Source organism: Ambystoma mexicanum, chromosome 8, assembly GCF_040938575.1.
Source record: "Ambystoma mexicanum isolate Mex_15411 chromosome 8, UKY_AmexF1_1, whole genome shotgun sequence".
In the NCBI taxonomy this organism is placed as follows: domain Eukaryota; kingdom Metazoa; phylum Chordata; class Amphibia; order Caudata; family Ambystomatidae; genus Ambystoma; species Ambystoma mexicanum.
The window spans coordinates 181,226,074-181,243,136 of NC_090929.1; positions in this window are offsets into that span (position 1 = coordinate 181,226,074).

Genomic DNA, 17,063 nt, shown 5'->3' on the forward strand with positions numbered 1-17,063 from the left:
TAAAATGTTACACAGTGTATGGGCCAATGATACAATCTTCAAAATTGCGTAGCGCTCTGTCCAAGGGTGCATGGTCTGCTTGCAGCACAATGTAGGAAAAGGTACCTCGACTCCTAGAGGAAGTTTCGCTCCACCTTCTGTTCCGTTTGAGGTCATCCACTTCGATTTTATTGAGATGGAACGTTGCAACAATCTTAAATATGTGTTGGTCGTCATTTGTGCATTTAGCAAGTGGTTTGAGGCCTTCCCTTTTAGAGATGCAACTGCCATAACCACGGCAAAGACTCTGTTGAAAGAGTTCTTTCCTAGGTTCGGGCTGCCGAGAGTCATCTGGTCGGATAATGGCCCACACTTTATCGCTGCTGTAATCCTACAAATATGCGAAGGATTGCAGATTGATAAACGGTTCCATTCGGCCAGACATGCCCAAAGTGCCAGATTAGTGGAAAGGCATAACGGCATTATAAAGAACAAGCTCACTAAGACGTGTGCCGGCACAAAGTTAAAATGGCCGGACGCCTTACCGATCGTGTTGCTGTCGATGAGAACAACCCCTCAAACTAAGACTGGGCTCCCTCCTTTTGAGGTGGTGATGGGGAGGCCTGCTAATATTCGGGGTATGCCAAAGAGTCGCTCATTGCGGGATGTAGAGAATGTGCTTCTTTCAGATTAGTGTAACCAGTTGACTAAAAATCTATTTTCAATTTATCACCAGGTGCCAGAGGCATTACCTGTACGGTACTGGATCCTCACGAATGTTTTCGAAAGGTCGTCTTGCTTTGCACCTCGGTGGAGGGGTCCCTACCAGGTCCTGCTAGTCACCCAGACTGCGGTGCGGGTAGCGGGGCGGAAGAACTGGATACACGCAACACACACCAAATTGATCCCGAAGCCCGTGCCATACGATACAGAAGACACAGAATCCGTTTCCAATGCTGTAACCAACGTGCCCGAAACAGCAAAAACCGACAAGACAGTATCAAAGACCATTGCAGAGTTCGTAAGGCCAGACAAAACGGCCATCTTGCCTCCGCACTCTCCAACAGTGGTACTACCGGATCATCCATTTTCTGATCCCATTTCCGTTCACTCGCTGCCTCCAGTGGGAAGCGACGACATACTGTTTTCTGATCCTTCAGCACCGGAAATTGTGAAATATAATTTACGTCCTAGAAGGTAGACGTGCGGCACGGTTTGACTGTGCGATTGAGGAAATCATTTGAGGGCTTGCCTTTTGGCCCAACTGTACTAAAGGATTCTGTTGGCTAAGGGTTGTGGGAAAGACATTAAGAACACGCGCAAATGGAGTGGCCAGCAAACAAACAATTGGTGTTTTTCGATTGAAGACTATGATGCCTGCACCCGCTACCGCCCGTACCAAACTTTTAGATAAATATGTGGCTAGCAGAGACAATGATCAAGCGTGTAAGGGGACCCCACGGCCAAAGGCTTATGATGTACCCACGGCTGTCAGGTGTCAGTTGCACATAAAATAGGAGGGTGGCGCTGGTAAACTGTGTCCTTCCAGAGTACAAGATTATTTTTCTGCTGTGCGGTGAGCGTGGAAAATATTGCGGGAATAGCCCAAAATATTTTCAGAGGTTGTTCTCCCATCATTCATTCTTTTAAATAAACAAAAAAGGCCCAGGCCAGCGTACTCTTACCGTGCGGATAGTCGAATCCCTCACAGTAATGAATGAAAGAACAATGCATATTTTCAGAATAGTGTTAGTTCTTCTGAAGTGTTTAAAATGTTCATAGAATTGAGTGCACATTGACAAGTATCTACAGGTCTCGACTCCCTCACAGGAGTTAACTCACAATCTGGCCTTAGCTTTCAATGTTAAAATTGATATGACTCACAAGCATTAAAACCCGGGAATGGCACTGGCTAATCAGGGGCTAGGAACATCGACTTGCACTCTTGGTATCATTTTCGTTCACCATGCTTCTCCCATTTCCCCCCTGTCTCTGCCTACCTGCCTCCTTCATGACCTCACCACCCTCATCACCTCTTGCCTACTTACCTGCCTTTCTGTCGTCTTGGTCCCTCATGCCAACTCTGGCCTCCCACAACAGGCCCAATGAACATAGAAAGGGTACTTATGCCCTTTTATATGTTGTTTGGCAACCATATCAGTATTTTTATTAGTATTAGCCCAAGTATGTTAATAGTGTTAAGCCCCAGAGTGCTTAACGGTACATTAATGGTGATAAGATGGAGATGCGTGAAAACAACAACGCCAAAATGTCAGCGCCGGGAATGAACGAAGCAGATTTCTTCGTTTCATACGAAAATGTCGAAACAGCAAATTAAAGTAAGGATCGCGTAAAAGGGGCAAAAATTAAATATTTTAAGATGAAAAATAAATACAAAAACGTACTTGAACATAACATAGGGCTTACTTGCAAACTCTTTCTCGTTGCTAGAGCAGGTGAGAAATCGCGCGAGAAAGGCTTAGTCGAAAAAAGAAACAGTGCAAGATTGTTAATCAGGAAAAACGGGTAAGGCGTGGGGCTAGTCCGGACTTCGTTTGCGAAACGGCAGAGAAATAAAGCATGCCATCAAACGAATACATTGACATGCGATGAACTAATTGAACACTTTAAAACGAAACGCGAGCGCAATGTGCAGGGGACCATAACATAGCATATGAGGGGCAAGTATGATTGAATGCGTGGATTAATAAAAGGAAGAAAAGGTTCTGCAGGACCGTAATAAATGCACGAACCCAAGCAGAACATGGAGGGGTACAAATGAATGCACTAGGGGACGAGAACATAGCACATGAGTGCTAACTCGTGTGGAAATATGTGGTGATGTATGAGGTGCAAGTCATATTAACAGTGTGCTATAATTATTTGACATTTGCAGATACACGTAATTTTAGTACAGCCGGAATTCGAACAATTATACCATACACACATTTATTTTCGGAATGTTCGACTGATTACGATAAAATGACCTTCCAGGGTGCTCCCTGGATGTGACGCGCATGCTGCCCGTTAACATGATGAATCTAGGGGCGGAAGGCTGTAAGGCAACAATGTAGCCCATGCCCTGCTTCATTCATTAAGATTAACATCAAAGGTCTGGCCCTATCAATATTCCTTATCTGCAACACATCCTTCAAGACCATCAAATATCCAAGACTTTAAGAGAAGCCACCATTACACACCTCCTTAAAAAATCTTTAAACATCAAAGATCTGAAGAACCTGACACTTTACACCCTTAAGGTGAATGCTGGGCTGTTCCCATATTGTAGATGGGCTCAGCCAGCTCTAAGACTATTATTTCTAGGAAAGCCCCCAAGGGAGTGAGAGGGCCACAGTCTCCAGTAAGGAACATGCACCCAATAGATTATTGGTGCAGCCTGAGGACTATTGATGCAGCACCCTCAGGGCTGTATTCTCACCAGGGAACCCCAAGTCCACCGTCATCCCAGTGTGCCTTCAGGTCACCCAATCATTCTCTTCTAGAAATGTATGTTTCTAGGTTTTGAGGACAAAGTCTACCCCCTGCCCCTGCCCTTACTGGTGCTTACTTTATAGTGCTGCACCCTCAACTACACTCCCTTCCTCCCTCCCTCTCTGTGTCTCTGGCTTTCTGTCTCGTTTTCTCTCACCTCTTCACTGTCATTGCTGTGAGATGTGGCCTGCAGTCCGTCCATGCAACATAACATGACTTACTGCCTCTTGCAGAGGCATTGCCAGGGAGGGGGGGGGGCACAGGGGGCTGTAGTCCCGGGTCTTTTGGTTGTAGCCCCGGATAGAATCTCAGGGGCTGCAAACAAAAGGCTAGTTAGTCCCGAGTCCCGACAGCCCGGACATTAGCATAGCCCCTGATCTTTTCCAGACCTAGCAACACCCCAGCCATCCGATTGGCATTAGCTCCACCTGGTGGAATTAGTACCCGTATCAGTTAAGTGTCCCATCAGTCAATAGTCCCACCCAAAAGCCAGCAGTTTCCACCAGCAGCGTACCAGCCAGAAACCCTTAATAGATGAGTGCTCCTTATCATGTCGTAGGGATCTTGGCTAACAGTGTTCCTTGTCTACCATCAGCCTGCAGCGTCCATGAACCAATAGAGCCACTTCAACCACTTCAACCAGTAACCCATCATCAAGCAACAGATCTCCATATTGTGCAGTGTTTTCCTCGTTTGTCACGGGAGGATAGCTCAGGGGCTCAGGGGCAACATGCTCACCTTGGAAGCAAGACGACACGGAGCAACACATGTTCGATCCATGGGTCCGCCCTTAGAAACCGCCGGGTATTAAGCGCGTTATAAATAACTTATCATATCATATCATGGCAACCGATAATCTGCAACTAGTTACACTGTCAACAGCCAGTAGTCCTTCCACTAGCCAGAAGGCACCTCATTAGCCAGAAATCCCAGCTATCAATGCGCAGTTTCATATTTGTCAGTGGTACTGTCCATCATATGGCAGTTCTCCTATCAGCTACTAGTCTACGTATGCCAGCAGCTTGCATCAATTAGAAGTCACACATCAGCCAATAGGCCACCACCAAACAATACCCCCTAGAGCACTTGGTAGCGCGTAGAATATTCACACTGAATTCAACTTCTCGCTAGCCTGAAGTATACTATCAGCCAATCACCCCACCATCTTTTCTTCCTTGACAACAGTGTCCCGGAGTGACTGTTGTTCAGTGCTGCACCTGTTATTGGAACACATTATCGATGCTGCCATGGCGTGGCTGCTGTGGTTCCAGAAGACATTAGATATTTGGGAAAATCGGTTAACACACTTTGCAAAACATCATTGCAGTGGTTAACTAAGTTAATAAAGAAAGCCACTATGTTAAGCGCCCATTGACAAATGTGTCACATTGTTTACTCGGTGTGATCGACTTACTTGCTAACCCGTCTCACTAAGTAATCACTTCTATGGGTGGGCAGTGTGTGTGTGTGTACTTACACACTTCTACCGACCCCGGGGAAATATATAGGGTCCTTAGACACCAGCAAGCATTCAGGTTTTCAATCACTGTTTGGAAGGGACACGTTTTCATAAGGCTCCTGAATGCCATGAAGTTAGCGAGGCAGAGCGACATTTTAAATGCGTGTACTAATTTTAGTCCATTCACATGTGAGGCCTGGGGGGCGGGGGCACACCTACAGGTAGCTCTTGTCAAGTCATTAGATGTTCTGGTGGGATGCGGGGGATGGAGGGGGCCAAGCACTTGCTGTGCTGACGCAAGCCAGCTCCCAGCCCTTGAGCACGACGGGCCGATCCCGGGCCCGGTTCGGCGCGCGATGGATGCTCTCTGTGACATGAAAGCTCAGGGCCTTGCGTGGGAAATAGCCGGCGGCGGGCTTCATCCGCCTCTTTTGCAATCACGCTCCAGAAGGCCGTGTCCCTACTTGCTGTTTAGCTGCTGCTGGGCTCCGTGGAGTGAGTTCAGGCGCCTTCATGCCTCCGTGATTACAAGTCAGGGCCTTTACCTGCTCGGTGGGTGCCAATCCGCGAGCGTGAGAAAGTACCAGGCGGTGCATCGCCGATAAACATTCCGTGGGCTGGTGTGTAGTTTATAGTGGTGCGGTTACTCCTTTTTTTTTGTTTTACTTTGGCTTTGTGCAAGCTTTTGGGTGTGTGACTCACCGCCCCTCCTCCAGGTAAGACGAGCGCTGATGTATATCATGGCCAAAATGTGACCCTTTGGGCTTTGAAAAGAAATGGCCTAATTTATTTTGAACAGTGCCACGCGTAGCCACCTTTCCCGCCCCCGTGGCCCGTCTACGTGCACAATCGTCCCACTTTCACCTTAACTTTAAGTCTTTTTGGCTTCCTTGTCAACATTGGGTGTTACTATTTTAAAGCCAGGCTGCAAGATTAGGATCGGGGGGAAAAAGGGGGGGGGGGGCACACAGGTGCATGGTGGAGGCAGCACCTTAGCCAGGAGTATATGCTTTGAGGTCACGATCCCCAGTAACGACAGCAGTATAAAAAGTGGGACAGGGAGTTGCCTTAAAAAAAATCCTGCTATTTTGAATAAAAAGACGGCACACAGATAATTAGAAAAGGAGCTCCTAGTGCAGTGCAGTGCCATCTACCACTGCCCTGCCCAACAGCACTATTTCAGTGCCGCAGAGGCAGCACTTATGTGCACGCCAGAAACAGCCTCTACCCCAGCAAGGTGCATGGTGTGCCAGAAGCATGTGGCCATCAGAATGCTTGAGCCAAAGACTATGGCTGTCTGAATGCTGGTGCCAGTCTTATGGCATCTTAGTCATTGTACATAACGACCACGTAGAGGCACCTCTTCCTGTTGAGAGCAGGATGTTAGAACACATAAGAATGCTTAAACAAATACACACCTGGATATGTTTCACTGTCACACAATGCCTGCCCACCAGTGAGTGCAACACACAATGCATGCCAATAGGATTACCTGCCACAACATTCCTAACCCCATCTTCTATGACCCATGCCATGCCCAAATAGTTACTAGGCGAAACATTGCCTACACACGTTCTACTCTACCCATAAAGTCCTGTTCATCAACTATTCTGTCACATGTGCATGCCAACGAGTTCATTGCCATGGAAACCTTGATCCTCAGCGACTGTGCCACACAATGCCTGTCATTAGTTTTGCCACAAGATAAATATTGGACTTTCTTTTTATATGCACATCAGAAACACGTTACTTTACAAATGGGTGGTAGTCTTAGGCAAGGTTAAGACCATCAATAGAGTCACCTCTGAAGGATGAAAGGCTGAGTTTGCCTTGGCACCTTTTGGACCTGTGCCTTACAGACTGTCCAGAGATATCTTAGGCAAGCGCTTCACTCACTGAGCAATCCTGCCCCCACTACTTTCTATGGCTATCTCCCCACATTCGGGGCCTTACAGGGTTGGTAATGAGCCTAGGTAGGCATGAGTGAAGGTCTCAGAGAAGGGCTTAGGGCCGCTACCAGCCCTGTACACTCCAGACAATAGGGTGATGGCTATTTGCACCCAGGGGATCCCTCCAGGGTGTGAATAGTGTAAAGGTATGTTTTCCCCAATGGAAATGTTTTATGTGAGTCTAGGAGGTGTCCAATATCCCAGCAAAAAAATTAAATAAACAAATATGTCTCCCATAGACAAGGGACTAGGTTCCTTTTCTATTTCTATGGTGGTACAGGCAGTGAGGGAGATAAGAAGACAGAGGAAGCAGCCGCACGCCAGCAGGTAAGGCACTGGGTTGGAGCAGTAGGATGCCATGGGGACAGAGGACAAGGACGGGGACCAGTTAGAGGGGAAGAAAATAAAATGGCAAACTCCATGGAAAGTGCGTGGGCGGCTGGGAGAACGTGGGTAGTCACTGGCAGATTATGCCAATGATCTCAGTCACCTGATTCGCTGAGGGTCTGTGAAAACATAAAAATAATAGGAGGCCGGGAAGCCCAGAAAGAAACACACCAACACAGGTTACAAAGAACATACAAGTGCTTCATTTTAAAGCTACAACAGTTACCAAAGTCAATTGACAAACGGATAGCCATTCGGCTCTCAGAGTAACATAATGAACTTCAACGAGAGATCACTGCGTTAGTGAGAGAGACCGTACATTAGAATACTTGGGTCTTTTATACTTTTTATCCAGCCCTTGGCCAACCCTCTTGCGGGTTAACCATTCTAGGAGTCGGGCCTATGGGTTCCTTGCCAGGTCAATCCTATAATATATGCATTTTGATTAGTTTCGCTGATATAGTTGTACATTTACACATAGGTCAACAGTAGGACAAGGTCTCAGTTCGCGACCCCGACAAGTGGCCTGCAGGCATATTAATTATTCGTGTGTACGGAGGTCACAACGGCCAGAGTTTTACTCAGAATGTCATTCGGCCTCCATTTTGATGTTCAGGGTGACTTCCATATAACAAGAGAACCTAAAATGGCGGCTTAATCCAAGATGGCGGCTTACATTACTTTCTCTAAGGTCAAGACCTTGCCGTGGAGTTTGCTCGCATATGATGTTTAGACAACTTGGCGTAGGCCGATACACATACAATTGTTGCGATAGGAGGCATAACATTGTTTCAATTTCCGACAAACCCTCCTTTTGGCCTATGCCAAGTGCTAATATCATTTCTAATATCTTTGTAAATAACTCCATGCATTGTCATCCATACATCCTGAATCATTATCTGTAATGTCTATAGCCATTAGGTCATTCATCAGAACTTCTTGTAACACAAACTCTTTAGATGCTGTATCCGGGGCATATATTTTGTGCCCTACTGTGCTCACTGCTTAAGCACAACATCCCCCTAGTATTGCACATACACTAGGTAGACATTGGAAACAGCAACAAAGGAATAGCAGGATTCCCAAAATAACCAGGATAACAGAAAGCACCTTCCAACCCCAGGATCGTAGAGAATCCCAGAACCAGGCACTAATATTCCAATCTCCCACAGGAACATGCACTTCAGAACTAAGGATGTGCAAGTTCTGTATTGCTTTGAAAATTGTCGGTGAGGAATCTGGTATGAAAACACAACAAGCGGACCCCACTAATTTGCATACTCCACCACGTTCCGCCAGAATGACATCTAATGCCATCCGATTTTGGAGTGATACCAATCTTATTGCTTTTTGTTCTAGTGTCATATTGTAGAGTATATCCGTGGTCCGGTTGATGGTTCTCTCCAGTACCCTTGCTAGTCCCCTAATATTTTCAGAATTTGCTATCTGACCCCAAAATGGCACAACTGATTTTGCTATATCTCCCAATACTTGCCCAGGGGTATCTCCGTTCTCGTCCCACCATGGGCGAGCCTTAGAAACTTCCAATGTACTAGCTATAAATACCCCAGGTAACAGGATTCCTAAATAACAGGTTCCCTGCCAATCCTTGGGCAACCAGGGAAATGCTGAACTACCACAAACAAAATATACAGGCCCCCTACATACAGAGGCCTGTTCTCTCCGGTCAAATTTACAATGTTCACACAACCTTCAAAATCTCCCATTGACCGAGTGCCATTTCTTTGTACACAGAAGGGGACTGAATCAGGGCTATGATTAATAGAGTAGGAAGGAGGCACAGCGTCCTTATTGCCTATCGGAGCCATTTTAAAGGAAATTAGAGTTTGAAAAGGGAGAGATAGTTTATCAGATGGCCTAATAGAAGCAACATTAGGTTTACTTCTATTTGCAAAAAGCCAGCATCCCAGGGGAGTCAATTCACGTTTTTCAAAATCATTTAAATTAGTTCCATCAAAGTTCCTTGAGATGCTATCATTCCAACGGCCAAAGAATAGTGCTCTAAGAGAGGCATAGCAAGCAGTCGTTAAAGGTAAAGGGTGAATATACCATCCTAGCCCCTTGTTCCCATGTTGCGGTAAATGGGTACAAATCCAGCAATTACTCTTATTAAAAATGGCATGCGTCGAATTCATTATTATCATTAAAGTGTTATTATGGTACTTTTGTCTATGCTGGGAGTCTCTAGGCGACAGAGTGTGAAGGTGTACAGAGGGAGTCAAAGCAGTAGGTAAAATTTCAATTGGCAGTAAAGGTTTTAGAGGGTAAATTTCTTCGAAGTACCAAAGTCCCACAGCAGTAACTATACAAATTCCAATTATTACTAACACAACACAGCAATACGTTTTCGGGGCCCAGGCACATTGTTCGTTGTCCGAGTTGGTCACCCCCTTATTTACAAGTCCAATGCGAACAGCAGCGGTGGAGGTGGCAGGCATCGTAGTTTCTCAATCGACGACCCCAATGTTCGTTGCTGGCGACACTACGGACACGCGACTTCTTAGTCCTTCCCCAACCCTAGCCAGCAGAATCCCTTTTTTTTCAACAAAAACTTCCTTTTGCAAGAGAAAAACTCTCAATGACTTTTTCTTTCCAGATGCACAGACAAAACCCGTGCCGTAGTTCTATTTTCTTCGTCGAAGGTCGTACCTGGTGGTACCCAATGCTGTTTGATCCGGAAATAAGGTAACGTCACTTCCTGAGGGAAGCAACGTATCGGAGGCGACGGAAGTCGCAGAACTTGAAACAGTGTTTTCCGGAACTGACTTTTTGAAAGAGTGCGGAGACGAAATGGACTGTTCCCCAAGCTCCACGGGCTCAGAGAAATTCTCTGACGCACTCACAGCGCTGTTTGCTACTCCAGGATCAGAGATTGTAGCATCAGCGAGGGGTTCTGCTTCTTCTGTAACGTGTGGCGTTGGGTGAGGAAGTTTCTTGACATGCGTTGCGTGGATCCAATGCTTCTTTCCAGCCACCCGCACTGCTGTTTGGGTGACCAACAGTACCTGGTGGGGTCCCCGCCAGCGAGGCGTGAGACAGGAAGACCTTTCGTAGGCCTTCACTAGGACCCAACTTCCAGGCTGAATATTGTGTCCTGGGCCCGTAAACCGTACAGGTAAAGCTGAATGGACCTGATGATAAATGAGATACAGATTTTTAGTCAACTGGTTACAGTAGTCTACAAGCAATACATTTTCTACCTCCGCAAAGGCTTTAGGCTTCGGAAGACCCCAAATGTTAGCAGGTCTCCCCATCACTAACTCAAATGGAGAAAGCCCAGTCCTAGTTTGAGGTGTGGTACGCATGGCTAACAATACAATTGGTAAGGCATCTGGCCATTTCAGTTTGGTGCCGGCACATGTTTTTGCAAGCTTATTCTTTAGGATGCCGTTATGTCTCTCTACCAACACAGCACTTTGAGGATGTCTAGCCGAGTGAAATCGCTTTTCAATATGTAACGCTGTGCATATCTGCAAAATTACTGCTGAAACAAAAAGGGGACCATTGTCCGACCAAATTACCCTTGGAAGCCCAAATCGTGGAAAGAATTCTTTTACCATAGTCTTTGCAGTGGTCATGGCAGTAGCATCCTTAACGGGGAAAGCCTCGACCCATTTACTAAAAGCACAAATAATCACAAGAACATATTTTAGATTGTTACACCGTTCCATCTCAATAAAATCAAAGTGAATGACCTCGAAGGGGACAGAAGGGGGCCCAAAACTACCCCTTAGAGTTACCGTCCCCTTCCCCGCATTGTGCTGTAAGCAAATCATACAATTCTGAACATGTCGCTGTGCAGTCTTCAAAATTTTATCATTCACCCAGACTTGTTCTAGCATTTTCGTGATCTGTTGGGCACACACATGCGTAGGACCGTGTGCCATCGTAACCATTGCCAGCACATATGAATCAGGGAGCAACCATTTTCCTTCAGATGTATCTACCCAACACCCATCGTCATCCAGTTTCCCCATCCTTTCGGCCCACCTTTTAGATTCTTCGGTTGTAGCATCAGTTTAAATATCTCGCACAGACCCGATACCCTCATCTATTACATAGGCATCTTTTGTTTCCCTTAGAGCATACATGTCTGCGCTAAGGTCTGTGGCCGTTTGCCTGGCTATCTGGTCAGCAAAAGCGTTCCCTTTTCCCACATCATCTATGACCTTACGATGTGCTGCACATATTTCATGGTCGCTAACTGCCTAGGGAGTGAGAGTGCCGAGAGCAATTGCACTATCAGGGGACCATACTGAATCTTGGTCCCATGTGAGGTTAGGAACCCTCTTTCCGACCAGAGCCTCCCAAAGTTGTGAGCCACCCCAAAGGCGTACTGGCTATCAGTATATATGTTTACTGTATGCCCTTCGGAGAGTTCACAAGCTCGGGTCAACGCTATAATCTCTGCGGCCTGCGCGGAGTTATGCGGAATTCTCTTAGTTTCAACAATCATACTTAACGTAGTAACTGCATAGGCAGCTGTAGATGTACCATCTGGGAGTTTGAAGCAGGAGCCATCACAAAACAGCTCCCCTTCTGCATTGGCCAAAGGAGTATCTATAAGATCTATCCTGCCCCTCGTTCCCTGTTCAGTGGTGTACAGGCAGTCATGCAATTCTTCGTCACCGCAAACAGTATTTTGCGGGAAAGGTAGAAGTTCAGCCGGATTAAGAACACAACACCTCTTAATTTGAATGTGAGGGGCAAACAGAATTAATTCATACCTTGTCAGCCGGGCAGAGGTGAGGTGTTGTGTTTGAGTTTTATTCAATAGGACATCTACAGAGTGAGGTACCATCAAAATTAAATCATGGCCTAGGACCATTCCCTCACTCTGTTTTACAGACGCGGCAGCAGCGACAGCTCACAAACATCTTGGCAAAGCGCAGTGGGACAGGATCAAGGGCGGAGGAGTAGAAGCCGCATGGCCTATTCTTCCCTCCGTGTTCCTGTGTTAACACAGCCAAAGCACATCCATCACATTCATGCACAAACAACACAAAGGCCTTGTCATAATTTGGAGTACCCAGAACCGGTGCAGAGCATAACGCGGTTTTGAGAAGCTCAAATGATCGTTGATGTTCCGATTTCCATGGCAGCGGCAAAGAAATGGCCTTCTTCGTCAAAGCCAACATCGGTTTTATCACTAGTGAAAAGTTCGGGATCCACAACCTACAGTAAGAAGCCATACCTATTAAGGCTCTGACTTCCTTCTGTGTATTTGGAACAGACATGCCAGAAATGTGTTTTATTCTTTCAGGTGTCAATCTTCTCCCCTCCTTTGACAGGAGGTAGCCTAAATAGGCGACCTCCTGACAACAATATTGACATTTTTTGAGCGAAGCTTTATGACCATTTTTAGCTAGATGAACAAGCAACAGTACAGTGCCTTCTTTACAAGCACTTTCAGAATCTGCTGCCAAAAGCAAGTCATCGACATACTGGAGCAGTGTACAAGTAGGCGGCAATTCAAGGGTATCAAGCTGCTCTTTCAAAGCTCTACTATAAATGCTTGGACTTTCAGTATACCCTTGAGGTGCACAAGTAAATGTGAATGACCGTCCCCCCAAGGTGAACGCGAACAAATATCTACTCTCCTTGTTTATTGGAATACTAAAGAAAGCATTCTTTAGATCCACAACACTAAAGTGCGTAGCTGTAGCAGGGATCATTGTTAGTATCGTTGTTACATCAGGCACAATTGGAAATTGTGGGGCGACAACTTTGTTAATAGCACGAAGATCAATTATGAAACGGTATGGGATTGCATTGTCGCCTTTCTTGTATACAGGCAAAATCGGGCTGTTACATAAACTACCTGCAATCTCTTCAATCACCCCTCGATGCACAAAATCGGAGACAATGCACTTCAAAGCACGCTCGCCCTCAACTGATATTTTATATTGCGGAATGCTTGGTAGTTTAACTCCATGGTTCAAAACTATTTTAACGGGCTCAATCTGTAGCACCCCGACATCATTGTCGTCAACCGCCCACAAACATTCTGGAACAACACTAAACTCAGGAAGCAATTGTCGAGTCAAAAACTGAGAATTGGGAAGTTGCTGTGGTGAAACCGTCAGTCGTACTCCATCAGAGGAACAATGAATTACTGCATTCAGTTTCTTCAACAAATTTAACCCCAGCAAATTCTCTCCACAGTTTGAAGTCAGGAGGAAGGGACAATGGTCCGTGAAGGGACCCAAAGAAACAGACACCGGCGAAGAAACCGGGCAAGCAATTGGTATACCAGAAAACCCTACAGAAACATTTGTTTGCCCTGACAGTGGAATGTTTGGAACCTGGGAATGATCAATGGAGCACTTCTGTGCTCCAGTGTCTATTAAAAACTGATGTTTCCTATTCCCCACTAACAATTCAACGTAGGGACCTTTCTGATTAACGGGAATAGCTGAAGGGTCCAAACCCTGCTTCGGGCAGTCCTAACGAAATAAAATGTCGTCGGAAGGAAGCTCTTCACAAAGGTAGGCAGCAGAAGGGTGATCAAATATGTTTCTTGTATCCACACTTGAAGTCTGATTTTCCTGTGTAAAAGGTTGCTGAGGATCTTGCGAGAACTGACCTCTATCAGGGCCCCCTGCTGCAGGGCGACCTCTAGGTCGTCTACCCATACTCCCAAACGCATTGTTTGACCTTTGTCGACGGACGGGGCACTGTGCTCGCCAATGACCTTCCTGGCGGCAATAGGCACATTGATTAACATTCACAGGACCCAAAGGAGTGTTTCCTTTTGGGACATACTGACCTCTGATCTGTGAAGTACCTCCTCTGGGATTTCTAACAATTTGTTGTAACAATACTTTAGTCTTCAAATCTCCTTTCCTCTTCTCTATTTTCTCCTTTTCATTATTAACACGGTTCTCATAATACTGAGCCATGTGCAAAACTTCAGATTGGGATTTCGCCTTGACAAGCGCTCTCAGAGGACATAATCTGTGACTGGATGTCGGGAAACAATCCACGTACAAATTTGTCCACAAACAACCTTTTCCCAGACTCTGTGCCCAAGTCCTGTCCACTGAAGTCAGAGAATACCTGTTCGAATCTATTAAAGAATTTGGTGGCACCTTCAGTTTTTCCTTGAACACAGGCCGTAAGCTTGTCCCAAATAATTCTTTTCTCTGGAATTATAGTTTTCAATTTTGCGACAATTCTATCAGGCAAAGTAAGTATTACCTGAGGTGGTTTCTCACCAGCTGGTCTTTCCGCATCAAACCTAATTATGTTAGCCCACGTATCTCCCAACCCTGGCACATCGTCTATTGTCCGAACCTGCTTCCATAAATTTACGGGCAGGAGTACAGGGAATAGCAAGTCAATATCACTTAAGGTGAAATCAGAGGACTGCAAAACGGACTCTATCTCTTTGTAAAACCCTGTTGGGTTTTTCCTGATATCGGGAATTGATTGTCTAATAGTGTTCACTTCCTGTCGTGAAAACGGGACGTGAACAAATTGTGATACATAATGCGCAGGGATATCCACAGCGGGTGCACCAGTCCCAGCGTTAGCGGGAATCTCAACCTTTGGGACAAATGTCGGAGGAACCTCTCTCATAGGCAACTGAGATATAGGTAACTCCGACCGCTCACTAAGCAACAGAGCCAGATCGAGCGCTAAGGCAGTCGAAGAAGTGTCGGGCGAAAAGCCCTTTTACATATTCCCAATAACTCTATAGGACAACTAACCTTCTTCCTTATACATTCTTCCTGCAGGTACTGGACCATTACCTGAATCACCTTCCTTTGCATTTCTACTGTATACTGAATATACGTGTCATATACTTCATCTGGCGGTATCGATGAATCCGAGATCCATCGAATCGCATCTTTGGTACAAATTCGTACTACGACACGGAAGGAACGGTTTCTGCACATACATACTGTCGTCTTCATCATCCTCATCCCGCAATTTCTCAAAGTCCTTCATATACTCAAACAATCTATCAACATGATCATGTACTTTCTCCTCTGTATCCCTCAAAAGTGCTAAAGTATTTAGATCCCTCACCCCTTGTGGGAGATTCGAATTATGTAATCTACCCCACATTACACATAAATGAGTCCCCAAACCTTCGATAAAAACATTTTTCTTGGGAAAATTGTCCATATTTGATAATGTGGAAAAAACGTTGACTTGATCACCTTTCTCCATACAGTGCTTAGCCCATGCAAATAATTCCTGTTTCTTGTCTGCAGAAACAGTATTTCGAGTGACAATCTTTGACCCCCCACCCCGATCAACGTTAGTCAATACAGAACCACTCGGGAGCGGAGATATGGGTAAATTGAATGAGGGTGCGACTATCGGCGCAAGAGGAAGGGGTGGCGGGATAGGTGGAGGAACAACAACTAGAGGAATAGGAACAATAGGTTGTACAGGGGGAACAGGAATAACAGCAGGAACAACAGCAGGAATGGGCAGCGCACCCGGGAGAGGATCATACGGAAGTGGCGCAGAGGCACCAGGCCTGCGTTCGTTTAACAATTTTTCAATAAATTCTTCAGAAACATGAAAATCTTTAGAGGGATCAATTTTCTGGATTCCGAGTGAAAAAGCCCTATCCATATTTTTAACTGACTCCGAATGTTTTTCCTTATCATTTAACAACGCCTTTTCGGCATTTGTTTTATGACGGCGTGCATGTTTATCCCTACTTTTAAGCTGCTGCAACGCTTCTTTTTTCCAATTCTGCAAAACATCAAATGCTGCAGGTCTGGCCTTCTTTTTTAGCAAGACCGATTCTAGGTATTCAATACGGGGGATCTCGAAACTACCATTGATTGGCCACTGAAATTCGGAAGCATGTCTGGTTTGTCTGTGCCAAATATCGTTAAATACTATACTTACAATGCCATACTTACAGTACATAGTACATGCCGGCGACCCCTCCTGTGGTGCCGGGCGGCTAAATTCCAAAGATTGTCGATCGCTGCGGAACAGAGCCCTAAAGCAGCTAGACAATTTCCCAGGCATTTCACAAAAAAATGGTGTTACCTGGTCAGTAATTGTGTCTGCAGATACAATACGCCAAATTCAAATTGTCAGGGTTAAATTAAGAGCCGGGTCACGACTGCACCTGACCAAACCTAAGGAGGACCGTACGGTTTACCAAAGAACTTACCTAACGAATTTTACCTTGTGTTTCGTGGTTTCGACAAATCTGCCCACCTCAAAAATGGACCCTCGTCAAGATGCCGTGTCAGACCACACGACTATCTTCCAAGGATCGGATCGTGCAGTGCTGCCGAGGTATCGCGTCTCGTTTGGTCGGGCCCGCAGTATCACACCGTCCGATCCCGGTTCGATAGTCTGCGTCAACCTTCAATGATCCGGCATCAATCTTGAGGGTCCCTATTCGGGCGCCAACTGTGAAAACATAAAAATGATATGAGGCCGGGAAGCCCAGAAAGAAACACACCAACACAGGTTACAAAGAACATACAAGTGCTTTATTTTAAAGCTACAACAGTTACTAAAGTCAATTGACAAACGGATAGCTATTCGGCTCTCAGAGTAACATAACAAACTTCACCGAGAGTTCACTGCGTTAGTGAGAGAGACCTTACATTAGAATACTTGGGTCTTTTATACTTTTTATCCAGCCCTTGGCCAACCCTCTCGCGGGTTAACCATTCTAGGAGTCGGGCCTATGGGTTCCTTGCCGGGTCAATCCTATAATATATGCATTTTGATTAGTTTCGCTGATATAGTTGTACATTTACACATAGGTCAACAGTAGGACAAGGTCT